General features: G+C 41.0%; 1 pseudogene; it reads right to left on the bottom strand.

Annotated features, from left to right (window-relative positions):
* Positions 1-6,500: 6,500 nt before the first annotated feature.
* On the bottom strand, positions 6,501-9,287 carry LOC122918856 (annotated as a pseudogene).
* Between the last annotated feature and the right edge of the window lie 454 nt (positions 9,288-9,741).

Below are 9,741 nucleotides of genomic sequence, written 5' to 3'. Positions count from 1 at the left end.
TTTTCTTTTTTAAAAGATTGTATTTATTTATTTGAAAGAGAGATCATGGGAAAGAGAGCAAGAGTGGAAAGGAGGGGCAGAGGGAGACGGAAAAGCAGACTCCCTGCTGATCTGGGAGCCCAATGCAGGACTTGATCTCAGGTCCCAGGATCATGACCAGAGCTGACGGCAGACACTTTTAACTTCTGAGCCACCCAAGCACCCAGATCTTTATTTGTAGTGTCATTTGCAAATATCTTCTCCCATTCAATGGTTTATGTCTTGGTTTTGGTGACTGTTTCCTTTGCTGTGAAGAAGTTTTTCGTCTTGATGAAGTCCCAAAATTTCATTTTTGGTTTTGTTTCCCTTGCCTTTAGTGATGTGTCTTGCAAGAAGTTGCTGTGGTTGGTGTTGAAGAGGTTACTGCCTATGTTCTCCTTTAGGATTTTGATGGATTCCTGTTTCACAGTGAGGTCTTTCATCCATTTTGAGCTTATCTTTATGTATAGTATAAGAGAATCTCATTCTCTGCATGTGGCTGTCCAATTTTCCCAACATCATTTATTGACGAGTCTGTCTTTTTTCCATTGGATATTCTCTCCTGCTTTGTCAAAGACTAATCAACCATAGAGTTGAGGGTCCACATCTGGGCTCTCTGTTCTGTTCCATTGATCTATGCATCTGTTTTTGTTCCAGTACCATGCTGTATTGATCACTGCTTTCTAATAGAGCTTGAAGTCGGACATTCCCCTGGCTTTTCAAGGTCTTTTCTGGTTCCATACAGATTTTAGGATTGTTCCAGCTCTGTGAAAAATGTCAATGGTATTTTGATAGGGATTGCAGTGAATTTGTATATTGCTCTGGGTAACATAGACATTTTAACAATGTTTATTCTTCCAATCCATGAGCAAGGAATATTTGTCCATCTCTTTGTGTCTTCATCCATTTATTTCATAAGTGTTCTGTAGTTTCTAGAGTATAAATTCTTTACCTCTTTGGTTATGTTTATTTCTGGGTATCTGGTGGCTTTTGGTGCAATTGTAAATGGAACTGATTCCTTAATTTCTCTTTCTTCCATTACATTGTTAGTGTATAGAAATGCAACTGATTTCTGTGCACCGATTTTGTATCCTTCCAAGTTGCTGAATTCCTGTATGAGTTCTAGCAGTTTTAAGGTAGAGCCTTTTGGGTTTTCCACATAGAGTATCATGTCATCTCTGAAGAGTTAGAGTTTGACTTCTTTTCCAATCTGAATAACTTTTATTTATTTTTGTTGTCTGATTGCTGAAGCCAGGACTTCTAGAGTTGTGTTGAACAACAGTAGTGAGAGTTGACTTCCCTGTCGTGCTCCTGACTTTAAGTTTTTCCTCATTGATAATGATATTCACTGTGGAATTTTCATAGATGGCTTTTATGATATTGAGGTATGTTCCCTCTATCTCTAAACTTTGAAGAGTTTTAATCAAGAAAGGATTGTATTTTGTCAAATGTTGTATTTTGTCTAATGTTTTTCCTGCATCAGTTGAGAGGGCCATATGATTCTTTTCTTTGCTTTGCTTTGCTTTGCTTTGCTTTTCCTTTCTTTTCTTTTCTTTTATTAATGTGATCTATCGTGTTGATTGATTTGCAAAGGTTGAACCCCCCCTTTCCTCCCAGAAACAAATACTACTTGGTCCTGGTGAATAATCCTTTCAATGTACTGTTGGAGCATCTCGGCTAATATTTTGGTGAGTATTTTGCATCCATGTTCATCAGGGATATTGGTCTGTAATTCTCCTTTTAGAGGGGTCTTTGTCTGATTTGGGGATCAAGGTAATGCTGACATCATAAAACAAATTTGGAAGTTTTCCTTTCATATTTATTTTTTGAAAGAACTTCAGTAAAATAGGTATTAATTCCTCTTTATTGTTTTTATTTTATTTTATTTTTTCAGTGTTCCAAGATTCATTGTTTATGCACCACACCCAATGCTCCATGCAATATGTGCCCTCCTTAGAATTCCCCTAGGAAGCCATCTGGTCCTGGACATTTGTTTGCTGGGATGGTTTTTTTGTTTTGTTTTGTTTTGTTTTTTGTTTATTTATTTTTTTGTTTTGTTTTGTTTTATTATTACCTCTTCAATTTCCTTGTGGTTATTGGTCTGTTTCAGATTTTCTATTTCCTCTTGTTTTAGTCTTGGTAGTTTATGATTTTCCAGGAAAGTCTCAATTTCTTCCAGATTACCTAATTTGTTGGCATATACTTGCTCATAATATATTCTTTAAAAATGTCTGTATTTCCTTGGTATTGGTCATGATCTTTCCCCTTTTATTAATTTAGATCCTTTCTCTTTTCTTTTGGATAAGTCTGGTCAAAGAATTATAAATCTTACTAATTCGTTCAAAGAACCAGCTTCTAGTTCTATTCAACTGTTTTACCATTCTTCTGGTTTCTATTTCATTGATTTCTGTTCTTTCTTATTTCCCTTCTCCTGCTTAGTTTAGGCTGTATTTATTGCTCTTTCTCCAGATCCTTTAGGTGTAAGGTTAGCTTGTGTTTTGAGGTTTTTATAATTTCTTGAGAGAGGCTTGTATTGCAATGTATTTCCCACTTAGGACCACCTTTGCTGTATCCCAGAGGTTTTGAACCAATGTGTTTCAAACCTCATTAGTTTCCATGATCTTTTTTTTTTTTTTTAGGTGCCTTAACTTCCTTGTTGACCCATTCATTCTTTAACAGGATGGTCTTTAACCTCCAAGTGTTTGAGTTCCTTCCAAGTTTCCTCTTGTGATTGAGTTCCAGTTCTAAAGGATTGTGACCTGAAAATGTGCAGGGAATAATCTCAATCTTTTGGTATTTGTTGACCTGATTTGTGACCCAGTACATGATCTATCCTAGAGGAAGTTCCATGTGTACTCAAGAAGAATGAGCATTCTGTTGTTTTAGAATGGAATTTTCTATATATATCTGTGAAGTCCATCTGGTCATGTGTCATTCAAAGCTCCTCTTTCATTGTTTTACTTCTGCTTAGAGGATCTGTCCATTGCTGTGAATGGGGTGTTGAAGTTCCCTACCATTAATGTATTATTATCAATGTGTTTCTTCATTTTGGTTATTAATTGGTTTATATAATTGGCTGTTCCCATGTTGGGGGAAGAAATGTTTATAATTGTTAGATACATTTTTTTATAGACCCCTAAGTATGAAATTGTGTCCCTCTTCATCTCTTACTACAATCTTTGGTTTAAAATCCAATTTATCTTATAGAAAGATTGTTACTCCAGCTTTCTTTTGAGGTCCACTAGTGTGGTAAATCATTCTCCACCCCCGCACTTTTAGTTTGGAGGTGTCTTTAGGTCTAAAATGAGACTCTTCTAGACATCATATGGATGGTCCTTGCTTTTTTATCCAATCTGATACCCTGTGATTTTTGATTGGAGCATTTAGCCCATTTACATTCAAAATAACTCTTGAAAAGATCTGAATTTAGTGTCATTGTATTGTGCATAAAGTCCTTGTTTCTGTAGGTTGTCTCTGTTTCTTTCTGACCTATGTTATTCTTGGGGTCTCTCTTTGCTTACAGTATCCTCATTAATATTTCTTGCAGGGCTGGTTTGGTGGTCACATATTCCTTCATTTTCTGTCTGTCCTGGAAGCTCTTTATCTTTCCATCCATTCTGAATGACAGCCTTGCTGGGTAAAGTATTTTTGGCTGCATGTTCTTCTCATTTAGAACCATGAATGTATCATGCTGGCCTACCAGGTCTCTGTAGGTAGGTCTGATGTTATTCTGACGTTCTTACTTCTGTGACTTAGGAAGGTCTTGTCTCAAGCTGCTTTCATGGAATTGAAACTTAAGAATTACAACTTAGAGAAAGAGCCAACAATTCTGGTCCATATGAGAAGCATGGAGAAGTCCCATGACTTCCTCTCCCACTTCCTATACATTTCATCTTTGCCACCTTTCTCATCTCAACATTATGTACATATGTGCTCATGTGCAGGGTGGGAGACTATACTTGTTATCTCTGGATGCTCTCCTACCCTGGGCCCCCTCTCTTGGCCCCTAAGCAAATCAGAACTATATCTCTGTCCCCTAGTTCAACCCAAATAAGTTGCTGCATTAACAAACTGATAGAAACAACAACAAAAGTCATAATGAAATCAGGAAAGCAAAATTTTCAGGCTACAGACAGGGAAGACCTTTTCTTCCCCACTACCCAACACTCAAAATGTCCCTTCTGTATGCTCAGGGTTTGAGTGGTTTGTTCAGTTACTTAATGAAACCAAGAGTAACTGAAGTCTAGAGATGTATGTCTCCATTCACACTGCCATGGGGGTCATCAGCCACAAAAGTTCCAATTTCTTTTTTCATGGAATCTGTCTGTGCTGATTGGCCTACCTGCTGACATTAATTTGTAACCCACAGATCTGCACTCACCACGATTCATAGTGGATGGCCTGACATATGTCAACCATCTTAGGTGCCACTTTGATTCCTGTGTTAATTCTTACACTGTAAACACAGGTCTTATTCATGGTCACTTCCATGTCACATTTCTTAGTTAACATGGTTGTTCCAGTGATATCATTGTTTAAGGGACTGTGAGGCCCCTAGCTGCAGAGCTGACTTGTGTTCCTAAGCACAAAATGATGGAATGTGCCTCATGACAAAACACTTGTATAGGTAATGCTCCCTTAGTTTCCCAATGCAGAGCTATGTGCCATGAGTTCAGTGGTAATGAGTTGACTGTGCAGTAAATCTAGGGAACGAAACAGTATATACTTGGTATCTATGAGGAGCCACTCCAGAATGTGCTGAAACAACATCTAGGATGATCTGATAACACCACAGGAAAGGAGAAGTGGGACTATGTTCTTGGATTTATGAAATGATGACCATTCTTGTTTGTTTATTCTTAAAAGCATCCTGGGAAGCAAGCTGGGGGGCTGAAACCAAAGACAATGGCAATCTTAGTACCAAAGCTGGGGAATGTTACACAATTCTGCACTGGAATTTCAGTATAGGGAAATATGCCATAAAATGAGTTATTTACAAATACTTATATGTATTAAAGACACAGTCTTTAAACAGAAACACAGGATACCAAGATGGGTATTAATCCTGTGGCAAGTGTTGTGAACAGAGGCTCCCAGGAACTCAAATCCACTTTCCCCCAGTGAGCAATGGCTCACTGTCAGTGACTCTGAGCCCTCAGCGACTGTAAATAGCAGCTGTGAATGAAAGGAGGCACTGTATGCATGCTCCCTGCTGGATCCCCATTTGATCCTGACCACAACACTCTTTTTTTTTTTTCCAATTTATTTATTTTCAGAAAAACAGTATTCATTATTTTTTCACCACTCTTGTTCTCTTTCCTGGAGCGTCTCTTTTCCCTTTAGAAACACACTTGTACTGCTACCTCTTAGACATCACATTGTAGCACCTGTGAATCCACTGCTGATTTTACGAAAACTCAAACTGTGTCTTGGACCATGAACAAGACACATGTTTATAATGAAGTTTCAGCTGAGGCCAAGACCCCATGTTTCTAACAAGCCCCAGGCTGACAACTCTGCTGCTGTCCCTTACCCCCACAAACTTCAAGGGCCTGCATCCTGCCATCCTCTTTTAATTCAGAATACGTAAAGCAACAGGTCCACTCTAATAGGTGTCTGTAGTTAAATAAGAGGAATGGTCACAGGCAAAACTTGTTTCTCCTTAGGGGTCTGAGGATTTTATAAAAAAAATAGGGAATATGTAAAGTCTTTGGTCAAATGAGAAGACTTTTAGAAAAATAGAACCAAACATCTCAATCCACTACAAACATGTCGGGAAGTAAAACAGAAAGAAAAACCTATACTTGGCATAAATTAACCCAGATTTTCATTCTATATATGTGAGACACCTTGCTAAGATATAAATATTATAAAATTGACTTTGCTCTCTAGAAGCTTAATTAGAAAGGGAAAAGGTACCTAACAAGGGTCAAAAAGGAATGGCTGTCTGGAGTTAAATTGCTAAAGCGCAGGTTAAAATAGAGGAATTCTGCTCCAGTAGAGATGATTTCCAATCATGAATTAGGGATCTTCCTGGAGGAAGTGACATATGATGCCTGGGTGTTGCTGGGACTTCATTTTACTCTGAGTTCGATATTGAGATGTATTTTCCAGAGCCAAGTGGGAACAACAACAACAAAAAAGCTAATTTACACTTAGCTTATATTGACAACTGATCATTAAGCAGAGCTGAAACAAAAACTTGCACACAGAGAGTTAAGGACATCACCGCTGAGCTGGGTTTAGGCAAATACTGGAGCAAGGGCTGCTGGGATCTCACTCAAAAGGGAAGCCACTACACTGATGTCTCCAGTGTATTTTCCTGGGAGGAATGAGAAGGAAGTCCCTCTGTAGCAGGTGAAGATGAGGACTACAGGTTGGAAGGGCACTGGGAGCAGGAGGGCTGAGGACAGAAGGAAAAGTGGGGGACACCTGGGAAAGAGCAGCAAGGTGGCTCCAGAGACTTACCAGCACTTTCAGAGTCACAACACCAGAACTGCCACAAGCATCAGGGGCACTATCACCATTAGGAAGACCAAGTTGGTCAGGTGTCTTGGGGCCAAGAAGTGGGGCTGCTCTGTGGATTTGATGCACAGAAGGTGTAATTTCTCACCTACCCCAGGTTGAGCCACACCTCCTAGGTCCTCTCCGCTTGTGTCACTCTCTACCTCACCAACCACACTTCCCTCACTTTCTTCTCTCATCCCTCCTCTGAGATGGGCCCTTCATCCAACACTTTGCATCCTCCCACATATGTAAGACCTTGACACTTAGCTCTTTTTTTTTTTAGATTTATTTATTTATCTATTTGAGAGAGACAGAGGAGTGAAAAGAAGCAGACTCCCCACTGAGCAGAGAGCCTGGCATAGGGCTCAATCCCAGGACCCAAAGATCATGACCTGAGCTAAAAGTTGATACTTAACCAACTGAGCCACCCAGGTGCTCCAACCTCAGCTCTTCTATTTCTTAAGTTACTGATTTTTATGCCTCTTGGCCTAGAGTCCCTAGAATCCCCAATTTTTCTTCTGGCTCTCCTGCTTTACTGGAGGACCAATGACCCCCTTTCCCAGCTGGGCCCCAGTTCTTTCTCACCCCAGTAAAGGACCATATCTTGGCCTCCTAGACTGTTGTATCCCACCAGGCATGACAGGCTAGCTGCATCCCTGGCTTTCACATCCAAGGACACCTGAGGATACCATGTCCCATCATCATGGAGCAGGACATCACCTTGCTGGGTTCCCTCTTGTTCCTGCTCACTCTGCATCCACGTCACCCACACAGGCTTTGGGTAGAAGCCAGATACATGGCCCACCAGAAGCAGATGGCCAGGACGAGGACTGGGGCCAGTGGACAGCCAGGCTGTTGGCCTTACTGCAGAAAAAGGAGAGGAATTCACAGACTAAGAAGGTGGATCTTCACATTACTTTAGATAACACATCTTTCTACCTCCAGAAACATGTTACCAACATCTCCCTTTCCTTTGATTCCTTTTACTCTGAAATTCAGAGAATGATGCATACTTATAATTGCAGAATGCTTGGAGGGAGGGAGCAGGACTGACCTTGTCACTGCAGATCTGTCTTCCCTGCATGAAGACCCAGCAGGAAGCTGGGGCAGAAGGCAATGATGTGTGTGTGTGTGTGTGTGTGTGTGTGTTCTTAAGTTGATCACATGGTACTGATTTAAATGTTGGCAGACCTGTTGAGCTCTACTTCCTGGAAGAGAGCCATGAAAGTTATGGGCAGAGAATAGGGAAGGAGTCAGCCTGAAAGCTGGGATAAAAAACAATCTAGTTTGAAGGGAGTACAGTGGGTACAGGGAACATGTAGATAGAATTCACTGATATGACTGAAAGGGGAGAAAAACACACAGTTCAAGGAGATAGTCATAGAGTGAAGGAGTAGAAGGTGCCTGGTTGGAGGCCAGAGAAAGGGGTAGTCATGAGAGACACTAGTGTGAGATAGGAGAGCAAAGTCTGTGATCAATGAGAGGGATGGAAAGTAGCAGAATATGTGAAGTTATTCAAGACTCTTCATCTGGCTTATACCCCTGGCATGCAGTTTTACAATGGGAAGACATGAGGTACAGAAGCAGTGAAGGTCCGCACAAAGAGGAGGAACTCAAGGAGACACACACACATGTACATCCCACCCTGGAGGGAACTGAGCTCACAGTCAAGTTGCCATTCTCAGAGATGGTCCTGAAATATCAGAGGAAATGTAATCAATTTTATCCATTAGATATCTAATGACCTTTCCTGTTCCATCAGGTCCTCCTTCCTTACGTTGCCTTTGGACTGCAAGAAAGTGAAAGTCACAGAGTCACTGTCCAGCCATGAGTCTGCAGTTCATCCAGCCAAGCTGAGGCAAGATTTTGAATTCAGGAACCATTGTAAAAATATGTGGTCAGCACGCAGCAACTGGGTGTGGTGCAAAACAATGAATACTGTTATGCTGAAAAGAAATTTTAAAAAAAATTTTAAAAAGCTGATAAAATAATCTAACCAAAAAAAAAAAAAAAAAAAAGATGTGGTCAGGATGACTTGAAAGGAGATTGGCTCCTGGAATTCTGTGGCAAAAAGACAGATTGACTGAAGAGGACGGCATGGGAAGGAGACAGAATATAGCAGGTGCCAGGGATGGGAAGATAAATCTGGAGGACAGGGAAGCCATAGCTATCTCAGGAGACATGTGCTGCCCCATAGCCCTAAGCTTTATACCCATCCTTCAGAAGAGCAGAGGGCTGTAGGGTCAGGGATGCTCAGGAAGGAGCCAGGCTGGCAAGCTCCTTCCCCAGGTATGTGCTGAGGAACATACATTATGGATGTGCACATGCTCATGAACACACACACAGACACAAACACACTCATTCAAACTTACACACAGTACACACTCTTACACAAATATATACAAATACAGAATGTATACAGAATATATACAAACAAGGATAGAGACACAGAGTCACACATACTCACACAAACACATATTAAAACATATGCATAAAGACACATAAGACATGTACATACATCACAAATAGACATAGACACACACACTGGAAGACATACCCACAGACATACACACATATACACATTTAAACACACTTATAGACACACAAGGACATGTACTCACATCACACACACACACACACACATACCCAGAGTGGTATATGCACAAACACTCTTGCACCCACTGGGCAGGGCCAGGGTTCTCACCATCTTCACTATCATCACCTGGGAGAACCACCAGCAACACAAGTTGCAGGAACAGCATTGTCTTTGCAGATGTTCTTTCTGTCTCCTACAAAGTTGGTCTTTGATGGTCGTTCTAACAAACCTACCCCACACACAGACCTCTCTTCTGACTTCCTTCTCCACACACTAGCCTTCCCTGAGTCTCTGCGACAATGCAAATGTGCTTCTCCCTTAACCCTGGACACCTACTCAGACTCTCTTCCCCTCTTGGTCTGACTCCTGGCTTCCAGCTTCTCCTTGTCACCAGCTTCCATTCTGCTCCCTCTCCCTTAATTCAGATGTTACAGGGCCAGTACTGTATGATATGGAAAAGTCACCCCACCTCTCATGCCTTTTCTTTTTACCCAAACAGTAATCCATGAAAATGTGTGGCTCCCCAGCTCCTAGTCCTGGACCCTGCTGTCACTGGGTCTCTCCTGCCCTTGTGACACCCCCCATGTATTTCCTTCCCTATCTCATCCCTCAGCTCAGCT

This window comes from Neovison vison, chromosome 10 (genome assembly GCF_020171115.1).
Source record: "Neovison vison isolate M4711 chromosome 10, ASM_NN_V1, whole genome shotgun sequence".
NCBI lineage: Eukaryota > Metazoa > Chordata > Mammalia > Carnivora > Mustelidae > Neogale > Neogale vison.
Note: the sequence above shows the minus strand (reverse complement) of the source record. Positions and strands in the feature narration are given on the sequence as shown.